The sequence below is a fragment of the Lagenorhynchus albirostris genome, chromosome 8 (genome assembly GCF_949774975.1).
Source record: "Lagenorhynchus albirostris chromosome 8, mLagAlb1.1, whole genome shotgun sequence".
NCBI classification, from domain to species: Eukaryota; Metazoa; Chordata; class Mammalia; order Artiodactyla; family Delphinidae; genus Lagenorhynchus; species Lagenorhynchus albirostris.
In genome coordinates this window covers 33,562,472-33,577,719 of record NC_083102.1, presented here as the reverse complement: position 1 = coordinate 33,577,719, position 15,248 = coordinate 33,562,472, and the positions used below count along the sequence as shown (strand labels likewise).

Below are 15,248 nucleotides of genomic sequence, written 5' to 3'. Positions count from 1 at the left end.
TTAGTGTTACACTCAATTAATTACCTGATTCACTGTCCTTATGCCCCACTGCATCATTCTACTGTAGTGATTTGCACATCAGAAAATCCTATTAAAGGAAGAGCAGCTGATGGTACACATTTTTTCCATGTCATTTTGCTCTACTTAAAAAGTAGTATTCAGCCAAATTTTTATGACCACACAGAAGCTAGTAGCTTATAGAGATGATGCTACAATCCTTAACCTTATTCATAATCCAAGATTAAGGTTTATTCCAATATGGTGTAATTAGGGATTCAATGATCCAATTAGTATTGTTTTGTTTTCCTCCAAAGTCTGAAATTCTCGTAAGCAAAAATTAATCACATTATTAATATTTCATTCAATATTCAAATGTGTGAAACAGCCATTAATGGCTACCATTTTTTTTTTGGCCCTGAGGCAGTAAGTTGCTTTATGACATGTTAAGTTGTATGTTCGTCAAGGGCCAAAGAAGGGAAATCAATTATAAAATAATGTTTGTACCTATCAAGGATAAAGAAAATTTAACTGTTTGCACTCAAAAACACTTTCTCAGTATTAAAAATTTTAGGTGCTTCTCTAAGCCTGTAATATTGGCTTGCACTATATAAGTTGTATTTTACCTTAGCTCCAATCACTTGTACAAGCTGATTTTTATATAATTAGCAATTAGCAATCAACAATAAGACTCCCACACATCAATTGTTTAAGTCTTTTACAAGGGTATGAAAATTCAGCCCAACTAGATTTGAGTCCAACTCAAACTCTGGCTCTTGTTTTAGCTACCCATATTAATTCCCACAATCTTTTGAACCATCCGTTCAAACGTTTTTGAGTCCCATTAGTGTGTTTGTGCAGGTATTCTGCACAGCATGAAATGCTACGTAGATAATAAGCTATAATTTGAATGCCCATTCCTTTTGTAGATGCTAGGATCATTCTGTTATCACTGGTGAAATTCACACTCAAATATATTTTTAACACTGTGTTGACTCAGTCTTAATTAGTTTGCACATGGAGCGCCTTACTCAACTGACAAGAAAATATGAAAGTTAAAAATTATTTTTCTTTTCATATAGGCCATAATGATAGATTGCGATGGAAAGGCATTTAATTGTAGGAATATTGTTAGAAGACATGTCTAAAGTGAGACATTGGGATCACCTGGAAAATAAAGACTAAAATGCGTTTTCATCTTGCCCAGTAAGGGCTCAACCATGTGGGGCTTTGAGAGAGCCATGGGAGTAAGTGAGTGTGCAGTGGACAAGAATCCTTGGTTTTTAGCATTTGCTGAAGACTAATAAGCTGTGTTACCTTGAAAGTGAACCATTACCAACTCTGAGCATCAGTTACCTCATCTGTACAGGCTTTCATCAAAATCGGGAATTTTTAAACTTTCATCCTTAGAACCTCTGGAGTCTATGGCATAATTCAGAAGCCTCTGAGAGATGTAACCAAATGTAGCATGGGCAAAGATCCAGGCCTTCTGCCCCATTCAATAACATCAATTTGTTTTCTATTTTGAGGTTCCCATGATTTCATATGAAAAAAATTAAAAAGGTGTGGGAGTGGTAATGCTGTTAAAAAATCAAAAGGACTGTTTCTACATGATCTTGAGTTTCATTCAGTTTTAAAATGCCATACATTTTTTAACATTGGAATAACCATCTCTTTAATCTAAAGAGTTATAAATCCTCTTACCTAGTTATTTATTTACTTAAACACTTAGATGGTGACTTCTATGTGCCTGGTTCGATTCTGACTACCTCATAAATAATAACTCATTTACTCTTGTAAGACAGATATCATATAATGATCCCTATTTTGCAAATGAGGAAAACAAAGGCACAGAGAGGTTATCTCTCCAAGGTCACAGGGATAGCAACTGGTAGAACTAGGACTTGGACCCAGGCTGCTGGCTCTAGAATCCATTGGGCTTAATCCCTACATTGCTCTATCTCTCATATATTTCAAATGTATTAGTGATATACTAGTGATACAAATGTGGATTGATTAATATCCTTTAACAAGTCTATAATGATTCAGATACATGAGAGCTTTTTATCTCTTCCCAACAATGTTAAAATTTGACTTTTCCCATGTAAAATAATGTAACATGGCCTTTGTGGGACTGTCAACTACAAGAATATAACCATCATTAAGGTTTGATGCTCTCATGGTCAGATTAACATAAATGAGTAAATATTCATATTATTTATATGAATTACTTTTAGAGAAGATTATATTTTGGAAAATATCAGTATATTGCTTGAAAATAGACCTTGAGGTTTAACAGTTTCAAATTCGTTAGTAAATGAAAATAGAAAAACATCTAATTCTACTGTTTTAAAAAATACTAGAGATAGACTATAGGAAGCTTATTTTAAGAGGCCCTTTTAAACTGTGAGTCTGAGACATAATATCCTTTAGTGTACACTGCCAATTATTTTTAACAATAGAGGTATCCTCAATTGTGATATTAATAAATGTTAGGAGAATATATTCACACAGTGTGTCCTTTATCACTTTTTTCACAAACTTTTTTGACACACTGTGGCAAAATGTAATCTTAGAAATTTAGGATTAATGAATTTATTACCCATTACTGTTTTTCCACTGAAGCAATCCATAAAATATACTGAGTTTGGTTAAGTGAGGAGAGTACATAAACTTTCACTTAGTTTGCAACTTGGTACAGCAACTCTTGACTATCTAGGATTATCTTCATAGATGGACACAGAGATGTGGAAAGGAAGATGTGAATAACTCTAGTGAGTAAGGTAGAAATATTAAAATGATTGGTTATGACTAGATGTTCACTATTGATGATTTAATTATCCATACTATACCTACTTTGCTATTGCTAAAGAACAGCAAGAGTTTTTTATATCATCTATATTGGTGACTATTCATACAGTAATGAAGAGATAGGTGATCTTAGAAGGGAGCATGTTAATACACATTTTGTAATTTTCTTACACTGTTATCGTTAAGTTGTTAAGCTTTACTTAATTATTCTGACACTTCAGAAAACCCTTCTACTTCATCTTCACAAAGAATGTTTTTAAGTTAACACACAACACATTTTAAAAATAACTTAATAAGGAGAACACATACCATCAAAGCATTTGACAATAATATTATATTTTAGAGTCTCTACTAAAAAGATAGCCTCTTATCTCCAGATCTTTCTTCCAGGATTACTTGTTTCAATTATTTACCTATTCATTAATTCATTTCCGTCTTTTCCCCAAGAGGTTTCAAGACTCTTTTACAAAAAGAATAAATCAAACAAAAATAATATAGTAGAAATAAAAGGAGGAAACCAGGGCTAAAAACAGGAAAGCAAGCATTCCAACATCAAGGATTAATACTGCTGCTGTAATTGAGCATAAAGCCTGCATTAAGTTTCCTGGCAGGCAAGGTAAAAAATACAAAGCAGCAGGTTACAAATCTCTCAGAGAAAAGAAAACATAGCTGCAATTTGCTCCTGAAAAACAAAGTTTTTCCTAACAGCAAACTTTGAGAAAAATGACTCATGGGAGGCAGTGTTTTGCAAATTGTAGGTCAGTCCATGAAATAATGTCACTGGATCCTGACCAAAATTTAAAATGCAATAGTCAATTTTTGTTATTTACAGTAGTTATATTCTATACAGTACCTGCAAACACTGAATTAGTAAATACTGATTCACTGCCACTGGAGAAATTCAGCATTAAGTACCTGTCGGGCCACATTTTTGTAAACCTATCAATACATAACCTTATTTTATGTTTGTTTCTGTTTAAAAGACACCTTATTTAATATATATTGTTGATTCATTAACATTGAACTCATGGCCAATAGCACTATAACTCATGCCTGAACAAAGTTTATCCAACACACATATTTTCTCAGTAAGGCACACCACGGCCCTCTTGTGCTTAGAAGCACTAGACAGAGCTTCAGCACTATGCTGGGGGCATTTAAAACAGCAAAATCACCAACGAAAAGCACAAAAGTGTGAAAAACTTTTACAGTATGAGAGTTAAACAAGAAAGCAGTGCATTTCACCATGTGTGACCTCAGCTGGTATGTGCCTATCTGGTAACTCAAACTTTTCACCATGCTGCACATACACATAGCTACAAAGGACTGTGAAAGGACTATGAGTGTTGAGTTTGGTCTTAACAAACAAACTTTAGGGTTTAGGCAAATCTGCAAATACAGAATCTACCAATAATGAAGACTGACTCTATACTGGAAGTGAATGGAGAGGAATAAAATAGGAAAAAAGTATTAGTGCTCATCTCAGGCAGTCAGGATAAATACTATTTCATGAAAGATTTTTCAGAGCTAATATATATATTGATATAGATGTACACATAAAAATCCATATTAATAGATACACCAAATCACAATGAAAAAATCCTTACTATCATTTTTTTTTATGTTTAGAAATCACTGGAATAGAGGATACACAGTGATGCAATGAACAATTCAATGGCAAATTTTGAAACTTAATTCATTGACTAGTTATTTCTGGGGAGTTTTTACTTGTAAAGACCCTCTGGAAACACTTCAAGAATCCACAGGAGAATTAATGATGGCCTCTTCTAAGGCAGTAACCGTGAAAATGAAAAGAACAAGGCTGATGTGAGACTACTGATAAAATCGGAGAATTCTTGTTGACTGTGTATAAAGTGGAGGAAGGGCGAAGAAGAAACAGGGATCATTTAGAAAGGGAAACCCAAACTACCTGAGAAGAGCGGTTCCATTTTTGAAGAACGAAAACACATGAGTAAAAGATTTTTTTCATTTTTTGTTTGTTTGTTTAAGGAAATAATAAAATGAAAAAAATGAAGTAGAGTATTAAGAAAGGATTAAATAATATAGCTAAAATCTTTTGATTTCTTTCACTCCTAAAAGTGCAAATAAGAATTAACTAATAAATAATGTAACTTTAAAAAATATTCTAAATATTCTAATGGAAAACATTATTGCTATAACATGTCTGGCATGTTGCAAAGACCCAAAGAGATGTGAGCTACCTGTAAAGTCGTGTACTAACCATGTCAGGTGAGGGTGGAGGGATGCTATATCACAAAAAGAAAAAAAAAATCATGTCAGGATTTAAAAGAAGAAAATAAAAATAGTATTTCTCTTTTTTAGCTCAGAAGTGACGTACCAGAGGAATGGTGAGAAAACTATAGAAGTAAAATGGTAATACCTAAGGCAACGAAAATCAAGTTGGCAGTTATATGGGGAAGTACCAATGAATCTCCCATCTGTCCAAGGTCAAATCACACTGCTGCCTTCTTCAGAATACCCCAAGGTGTTTTCCAAGATTTTTAGAAGTTAAGTCTTCAATGTAAGAAATTCTACCTCAATCAATTCATTTTTCTTCCTTTCTTTTCTTTTTTCATTCCTTCCTTCTTTTCTTCCTTCCTCTAAGACCAATTTGCTAATAGAAAATATTCTGAGGACAACATGTTGCTTTTCAATGTCTAAATACCCTGTATGTGTTATATCATCATCCCATAACACATTATGAATCTGCTACGGCTGACAGGAGTAAAGGTTCTTACTGTTTATTATTTTCCTTCAGTTATTGAGATTTTTGTCTCACTAGGTGTCCCTGGGCTTTTGTGTCTAACTCATGTCAAAAAAGCAAAACACATTCCCTCTGGCCACCAAAACCATATTGATGACAAATATCCAAAAGCTATAATCATAGTTCTCCTGTTAAGACTTCAATACATTTTGAGATGTAAATACCAATCTCATGTAGTTTCAGTTTACAAGGCTCTCAAAATTTGTTACAGTTTTGGTTTCAATAAAACACACCCAAAACATGTTTTGTATAACAGTACTAATATTAATTCTGTGTTTAAAGCTAAATTATGAAGCTGTTATTAATTTAGAGCTAATGAATATAAAAAGGTGCTATGAGGATAATAATTAAGATTTTAAATGTTTTCTCTTGGGATAAAGAATTTTATCAAATAAGGTAAACACACAAAATTTCTAGGCCTTAGTGGGATTCTCTATGCTTGTAAATTTTTGAGTGATTAAAAAGACAGCAATTTGTTCGCTAGCTTATGATAATTTAAGAAAACACAGATATAAACTGACTTTAAACATTTCGAAGTCTGCATTTCATGACATACTGAATCATAATAACAATATCCCTTGTCTTTACCTTTTATAACTTTCATCATTAATCTTCACTGAGTTATTGAAAACAAAAGGTCTTATTTTTGTATGTCTAAAGAAAACCTATTGTTTTAATTCCACAGTAGAAGTATACTCAAATATCATACCTCACTTTGTTGAAAGTTCAGTAAAGCAAAAGGGAATTTAAACATAAATAAAACATCCTTCAATACAAAACGGGAATTTTATTTTTCATTTTTTCCTGTGCTCAGTGTCAGTCCTAACCAGTACTCAACTCCCTCCTCGCCCTGACCCCAACCTTCTGCCCTCATCTCTTAGTACCTAAGATTGGCTTTGTCTGTTCTTAAAATTGAAATAGCACCTTAACATTATTAGACAGATTTATTTAATAAAAACCACATTATTTCTAAATGGCATTCACCCTCTCAGAAGTTTAAATAATCTGCCAGAAATTTACCCCAGCACTGACCTTGTTTTCTTTAGTAGAGTACAAGCTTTTAATAAAACACTCTGACAGTCAACAGCAAAAAGCTGTTTGTCTCACCTTAATATATAATAACAAGGATAAATATCGTGGTTCTTTATATGGACATATTTATATAAGCACACAGACATGGGGGTTATTGGTTAGTACAAAAACGCATATTCCAAACGCTCCTTACATTCAAATCCAACTAGTTATGGTTTGTTTTGATCTTTGAAAATGTGTTTGAAAGTTTTGTGGGCTTACTTCACGTATTATATCCAGTTAAACTTTAATACAAACTGACTTTTCCCCTCTACATAGTTACTCTCCGACTGCTGTCAGTCAGCAAGAGCTCTGCATACACAGACTCATGTTAACAGTGGCCTCTGGAAGGATGTGATTTCTAACCTATTCAGTCTCCTACAGAAAAGCTCAGATTGTATTTCAAACCAAAATAAAAGTTTCTCTGGAGGTGATTCTTTATTCCCCACCTTTACTACCTACTAGCACAAGTAATCAATCAAAAGGGAAATGGATAGTCAACTTTAGATTTGTAACCAATGTGAATGTTCCAACAAAGAGTATGTATGCTTGTATTCCAGAGAAATATGGGAATAGGTGAGTGGGCACTTATGAAATCTCCTTCAAAGAAATCCTATGAAAGAAAGAGATGGTTTTAACATGTTTCCCTCCAGTGAATGGATTATCTAACATCTAAGTTTATCCTGGGCATATGTTTAGTTCATGAACTTTATTATATTTGATGTCAAGGTGGCTTAAAATGGTTTTGCATTCTTGCCCACTTGCTGAAGGCCTACCAACCTTTCAAGAATAAGCACAAACAACATTTTACTTTGAAACTTTCACTGAACTGACTCCACAAGCATATTTAGGTATTCTTCTGTAATTCTCTGTTTTCAGAGCAGCATTTCCTTAAACTTCAATATTTAACTTTGTGCACAGCATCCAGTATCTATCTTTGAATATACTGGGCAAGTAAAAATAGAACTGTTCGCTAATTATTTTAAAATGAAAATCTCCGCTCAGTGAAATCTAAGTTCTATTTTATGCCACCCCTCCTTGAATCTTCCTTAACCACCCAAGCCAAAACAGCTTCTTTCTTCTGTGAGTTCTGTTACATGTCCAACTCATTGGTTGTCCCCACTAATCTGTATCACATGCAGTTCTCCAGGACCTCATGTTTTCTACCAAAAAGAATGAAAATTTCTGAGAGATAGGGAGAGTCCAGCACAGCCCGGAGTCTAGTCAGTTGCGAGAGTCGTCCAAAATTTCTTAGGTGAATTCTAGCTATCCTGGCCTGACACTAGAAGGCTTTAAATTTTTTCAAACCTATTCTGGTGTCACACTAAAGTCTGTATCATCCTGGATACTAGTGACCAGCTAAGTTACGTCAATGACCACAACACCCTCTGTGCAGGTGAAAATCTTCTTTCCCACTCACATCATCTCTAAAAACTAATAATGTCACTATAGTGTTCTTTCTAATAGGTGCTTCCAATGTGATATCTAAGGTATGCTCTGCTTCTAGACGTCAAAAGTTTAATAAACTAGCCAAAACTTTAAAACAGAGTAACAGGAAAATATAGGTTGTGGTTTATTTTGGAGGAATTGCTATTAGCCTGACTACAAGGCTAATCTTCAAACATGACTCTAAAGAAAAGGTCAGCAGCCTGAACTCAAACAGAAATGGTTGTTAATAGATGAATGCAGTGATGAGGGCCCTCGTGGGTGGGTCAGCTCAGTGACTTCTGACCACCTCAGAAGCACAAGCTGTGAAAACACAAGCATTCCTTCATTTCACTTATCATTTGGATCCTAAGCTCCGATTCACTTTTTTCAAAACTTATTTTGGAGCCAACAGCGATTGGTAAGTGAAAGGCTACCTGGGGCTGATTGTCAGCAGCAGCAGGGTCCCGCGTGGAGGAGAATTATCGCTCTTGTTCACAAGAGCATGTTTATAATACATCTGAAATTGCCTGGCAGAGGGTCTTTGAGGAGACTGCAGAGCAAGGGTGGAAAGCGAGAAGAATATGGATTGAAAAAGACACTCCAGTGATTTAGAAAGTTCTTTGGGGAAATGTTTTCCCTCTCTATTCAGTCTTTTTCATACTTTATCAACTCAATTTTATTTAGTATCTGTGTATGATGTTTAATACTTGCTTTCTATTTTTTTTCTATCCAAATAACTATGTGCAAGGTCTAGATAGTTCCTAGCAGCAGATCACAAACTTATTTAATACTCATTCAGTCACCTAAGAACAACTTGTCTCAGACACCTGGACCTCAGCAGGCAGCCCTCAGGAAGCCACTGTCCAACCAGGCCTGAGGAGTGAAACGGTGTAGTAGGCTCACACAGACCTGGGTTGCTGTTCCTCAACTACTAACTGTGTGATGTTGGAAAGTACACTTACCTTCTACTGAGCTTGAGTGGTAGAACCGGAAAAGGACTTGGGAGGGATGGGTGTGACAGGAAATTAAAATGCAGGTACACAAATTACATTTCAGAACTACTTGTAAAATATTCTCACCAAAGAGCATCTTCACAATAGACAGATTGTCAATTCTTATGATGTGGACACGTACAAATGATTCTGTAGGAAAATCCTGTGGTTTTACTTTAACAGAAGTGGAGATTACATATCATTTAACATATCATCACAAAGCTCTTTCTATTTGAAGGGGCCAAAGTCTAGACATAACTTGTAACACCACTGAATTCTATGCCTGAGAACAAAGGGTAATTTCTGCTCAGCAATCCTCAGTGGGTATGCAAATGAATGCTGCTGAAATATTCAGAAGCTGATACCAATACAAAGTGAAGTGTAATAATCTAAATGTGCCATTGCTTTCCCCTCCTACTAATTACTTGCTTTAGGCTGTTTTCACCAATATTTTGTCTCCTTGCCTTTTCTCTTCAGACTGAATGGACACCTAACTACGTAGGATCACTACAATTTCTTAACACAACTTTGAAGCATTGTCATTATTTTACTGGCTTTGTTGCTGCTCTGGCCGTGAACACTTAGCAGAGTTGGCTGAAGTGCAAAACAGCCGAAGTCACAATTTGTATGGGCTAAATTACTCTTCGTTCTATGGAAACAGATATCACTTAGACAACAGGGAAAATGTTCATGGGTTAAAAGAAACATCAAAACCAGTGCACCTCAGAAGGTATGGTCAGCTAAAGGCTAACGGGTAACTGCTGATTTCCTAAAAATTTTGAGGACACAAAATAAAATTGAATGGTCTCAAGTCGTCAATGCAATGAAGTTTGGTGGTGTTTTCACTCTGCAGGAAATAATTCTTCCCATTGTTAATTTCATCACTCTACCTCCATCTCAGTTTCCTCAGGATTCAGACTTACTGATTAAACTTAAAGGCAAATCCAAAGGATGTTTACCATGCTTATTCAGAGGAAGCCTCTCCTTTTGGACACAAAGCCCTTGTGTCTAGCTAAAGCTCACTAGCTAGCTTTCCCTTCCTTCAGAACAAGTTCTGTACTGAGAGGCTCTTCAGGCCCTCTTGAAAATTGGTTCCTTATAGACCCACTCCTCCAACATTAATTTAACAGTCGTAAATCCAGAGGTTGATTCAGCTTATGCTCGAGCCATACCTGGAGCCGCCAATCATTAACCATATGAATAAATGAGAATAAGTTTCCTGTTATTTATTTTATAGGGTTCCAATATGATTTTATATCAAAATAACTTTTTTTTGAATGACTCCCATTCCATAAAAATGATGACAGCAGACGTGGACATGGAGATGCACGAAAAGCCCAGAGCTGCCACCCCAACTCATCCTTCCCATCACAACCGCCTCCCCTTTGATTCAAGGAAAACAACTAAAAACAGGACTACATCATTCTACTCATAGAGTCTCACTCTCTAAATTATGCATGATGGCAGGAATTATGAAAAGTAAAAGAATAAATGAAATTTGGGGAAGTACCTAAATATTATTAATTTATAATTCGTATTATTAATGAAGCAATATGGAATAAGAGAATTTTACAAATATCATTAATAAACATTGTACCTTGAACACTTACTATGTTTGCAACTGTGCTAAATACATTCCATACTTTTTCTCATTTAATTCTCGCAACTAATAATTGATAGGTGCTATTATTATCTTCATTTTATAGCAGAGAAAAGTGAGTCTCGGTAAGGTTAAATAATTAACCCAAAGTCAACCAAATAGTGAATGGAATAGCTAGAACTTGGATACAAGTCTCTATCCAACTCCAAAGATTCTTACTCTATTCTTTATTGCCATTTTCATTCATTCCTTTATTCCTTCAAAATATGTTTACTGAACATCACCTAGGTGAAGGGTTTTGGAGTTGATGTTATGATATATCTCAGAAACTATAATGACAGCTCTTATCTTTAAAGAATTTATGGTTACTTACAGGGCGTACGGTCTTCAAAGGACTCAGTATGTAAGAGGTGTATCTAAATAATTATATAGTTATCCTGGGTTGCATAATAACTTTTCTGTACTTTCTACATACGAACACATTGGAAGAGATCTGGAAGGACTGACAAAGACCCCACCCCCAAAATTATCATTCTGAACATAGGTGTAAAGGGCAAGCAGTGGGGGGGATTGATCCAGAACCAAACTGTGCGTGCCTTGAGTGGCTGGAGAAGTGCTCAATAATTTACGGAGCAGACGCAATTTCTGAGAGAGGGAACTCACTATTTAATAACTCTAGCTAAAATATAAAATAATTCAGACAGTCTATTCTATCTTTGTGAAAACATTTGTGGGAATGATCTAGAAGACAGGGTGGTATCAGAGAAAGAACATGAACTGTGGAATCAAGAAAAATCTGTGTTTGAATCCTGGCTGATCCATGTTCTAGACAAAATACTTAAATTCTCTGAAGCTGTTCTCACATCAGTAAACTAGAGATGATAATAATGGCATCCATCTTAAAGGATTGTTGTAAAACAATCAAGAAACACTTTACATGAGGGAGATACCCAGTATGTGTTACAGCTTTTAGCACTGCTCAATCTTATGTCCTTTTATTTTCAGGAATATTGTATATGTAGGTAGGTGTCCTTGTCTTCCCTCCCTACTGTAGATGAATTCCTCCTAAAACTACATACTTGGTCAATGAAAGAACTTTTTCATGATAAAAATAAAACAATTAAACAATTAATTATAGTATAAATGAGGTATTATTCTCACCTGATAGACTATTCAAACTCAAACTCAACTCCAAAACACTGGATTATCACTTTCAGAAAATAGACTTTCTTACCTTTTCTTCTTCTATTTTTTAAAACCAAGCTTATTGAGGTATAATTTAACATACAGTAGGATTTGTCTTTTTTTAGTGTAAGTTCTATGACTTTTGACAAACACATATAGTCATATAACCACCAAAATCAAAATACAAACTGTGTCATCACCCCGAAATTTCCTCATGCCTATTTGTGGTCCATCTCTCACAATGCCTAAAGCCCCTGGCAATTCTGATTTGGTGCCTATAGTTCTACCTTCTCAGAATGTCAAAACAGAACAATTACATATTACGAAGTAGTCTTCCGAATTTGGCTTCTTTCACTAAGCATAATGCATTGAGATTCATCCATTCACTGCATGTACCGGTACTTGTTCTCTTTTTATTTTATGGTATTTCACTGTATGAATGCATCAGAGTTTGTCTTGTTGAAGGACATTTTGATTTTTACACTTTGGGGCAATTATGAATAAAGCCACCACAAACTCTGCCAAACTGCTTTCTATAGTAGCTGTACAATTTTGCATTTGCACCAGTAATGTATGAGAATTTCAGTTGTGTCACATCTTCAACAGCACTTTTTAAAAACAGGCATTCTAATAGGTGCATAGTGGTATCTCATGATGGTTTTAACTTGTATTTCACAAATGACACCCAATTTAAGTTTGAATGGTCAGCAACCCTGCCTCACCTGTTGTTTAATGTTTTTCATAACACAACTTTATGCTGCAGACAAAATAAGTCCCCTGGCACTTCAGTAAACAAAGAACGCTGCTGCCATCAAGCCCTCAGCCACTGCAGCCACCCCCAACAGTGCACCCTGAGGGGAATCAGGATGGAGAAAAGCAGGATACTGGCCCTAGGTAGTTAAGGTGCACATCAACAGAATGATTTCTATAAATCCAGACTTGTATTCTTCCCATACATAGAAAAGCACTAAAATCATTAACTTGAGATGTTTTTTGTGATTAGCAGTAATCTTTTGATGTTTGACTACATTTTGTGTTTTGGGGGGGTTTGTTTTTTGGGGTGTTTGGTTTTTGGGGGGGGTCTTTTTTTTTTTCAGCACAAACTCCTACATATCTTGATTCCTCCCTTACCATTTTGGAACAGTCCCTCAGAGCTATCTGAGAGGTTGCCATTCTGGGTTATAGTCCTTAATAAGGTCCCTGAATAAAACATTATTCTCATCTTTCAGGCTGTGCTTTTTTTTTTTTCAGTTGACAATGCCTTCCCATAATTTAAGGTAATGGGAAATATATTAAGATAATGTAAACCTTTGTGAGATAAACAATATCCCACTGCGGTACTCAGCTACTCAACTGCACCTCAACATTTGTATGTACAGCTTGTACCCTACAATTTTACATTTCTATACTGTTCTGTAGTTTTCCTCTGATTTTTTTAAATCTGGGAACATTGTATTTATCAACTAGACTTGAGTCTTCACTAAGACAGTGGGTTAATCATCTCTGTCCTAACATTATTTTTTTTAATATGGAACACTTCACAGATATGTGTGTCACCTTGCTCAGGGGCCATGCTAATCTCTCTACGGTTCCAATTTTAGTATATGTGCCACTGAAGTAAGCACTATCTTAAACTTACATCATACTAAGAGCCTTATTCCACAAAGGCTTGTGGAGTGAATTGAGAGCATTTAAGTCATAATTTTGTCCTGCCCTTCTCCAAGTTAAATGTCACCAGTTGCTGAGGGTCGACACTGAACAGAAGACAGAGAAGGAAGTGTTAAGAGCATGAGAACATTTGAGAGCTTAAGTGGGGATTGGTTAGCGCTCTAAAGAAAGCTGAAGAGAAAATGCAAAGTGAAGTATTATACAATGTAAATAAAGAAGCACAGGCAAAAGTAAGAAGAAAATAAGCAAAAGGAATATTGAAAATATAAGTAAAGGAAATAATTCACCATATAAGAGGGTAGGACTGAAGATCAGGAATATGCCAAAAATTATTATACATGAATACATCTATTTTATTGATAATATTGATTCTCTTGGTCTATAAGTTAAATCAACCCTCCTGACAGATGTAGGATGAAGAATGAGTGATATATTACTTGCTATATTTCTGGGGATAATGCTTCAACAGGTTTTTTTTCTATTAACAAATCTCCTGAACTTTTATTAAAATTGAAAATACTAATACAGACTCAAAACAGTCAAGATACTAGCATGTGAGTGAGACTGGGGAGAAGATGGGGGAGACTCAGCATCCCCCTGATGACCATCATCCTAATACTGTATCTTTAAATGCTACCAAACACTGACAACAGCCCAACCACCACACTGAACTCTGTGTATTCAACTGCTCGCTCAGTATCTCCCTTTGAATTTGAAAATTTTTTCAAATTTTTCATGGTCAAAGTTTTTCATGGTCAAAACAGAATTATTTATGTGTTCTTCATATGTGCCCCAGTTCCAGTTTCCTCCAACTCAGTAAATGGCAACTCTAGTCTTCCACTTGCCAAAACCTTAGTCATTCTTCACTTTTTCTAACATGCCACTCCAATCCATCAGCAAATCCAAATAGCTGCATCTTCAAAATACACCCAGAATCCTACCACTTCTTATCACAATATAGTCAAAGCTACCATCCTTTGAACAGAACTATTGCCATAGCCTCCTAACTGGTCTCCCTGTTTCCACCCTGGTTTCTCTGGGCTTATATCTTACCAGTCCCCGCCTGGCTCATCCTTTTCTAGCCATACTGCCTTCCTTTCTCTCCTTGGAACATGCCAAGCAAGCTCCCCCCATAAGCCCTTGGTACTTTTTCTTCACTCTCTCTGAACCGTCTCCCCCCAAGATATATACATGCTTCTTCCTGTTCTTTTCAATCCCTGCTCAAAGGATATCTTCATTCTCCAAAAGGCTTTTCCTGACCATTCTGCAGAAACAGCACCCTCTTCCTGTTTTCCTCCATCCAAATTATTCTGATTTACTTTTCTCAAGAGCACTTGCCACCACCTACCATTTTATATATTTGTTCATTTACTATCTATTTCATCATCATCTGGGTCCCCCACAGGAACCTAAGTTCCATGAGGGATTTAGCCTACTTTGTTCACTATTGAATTCCTAGTGCCTAGAAGAATGAGTGGCTCACAGAATGTGGCAGCATGGATTTGTTAAATGAACGAATGAATGATTTATCAGCCTGAAGTAAGGCCACACCAAGTGATAGAATGTGCATATGAACCCAGCACCTTGATTCCTGATCAGTGCTCTTAACCACTCTGCTTGTTCTACTCATCCTGAGACAGTTATTGTAAGGACTGAAAGACATAACTTAGGTCAGTTTTCCATCATCGCATTTGATACACAGTAATTACTG

The 15,248-nt window shown here is 35.7% G+C and overlaps 1 non-coding gene across 1 annotated transcript; it reads right to left on the bottom strand.

Moving 5' to 3' along the window:
• Positions 1-13,391: 13,391 nt before the first annotated feature.
• On the bottom strand, positions 13,392-13,494 carry LOC132525025 (U6 spliceosomal RNA). The gene has a single exon (XR_009542156.1). It is a non-coding gene; the product is annotated as a U6 spliceosomal RNA (small nuclear RNA).
• Positions 13,495-15,248: the final 1,754 nt, after the last annotated feature.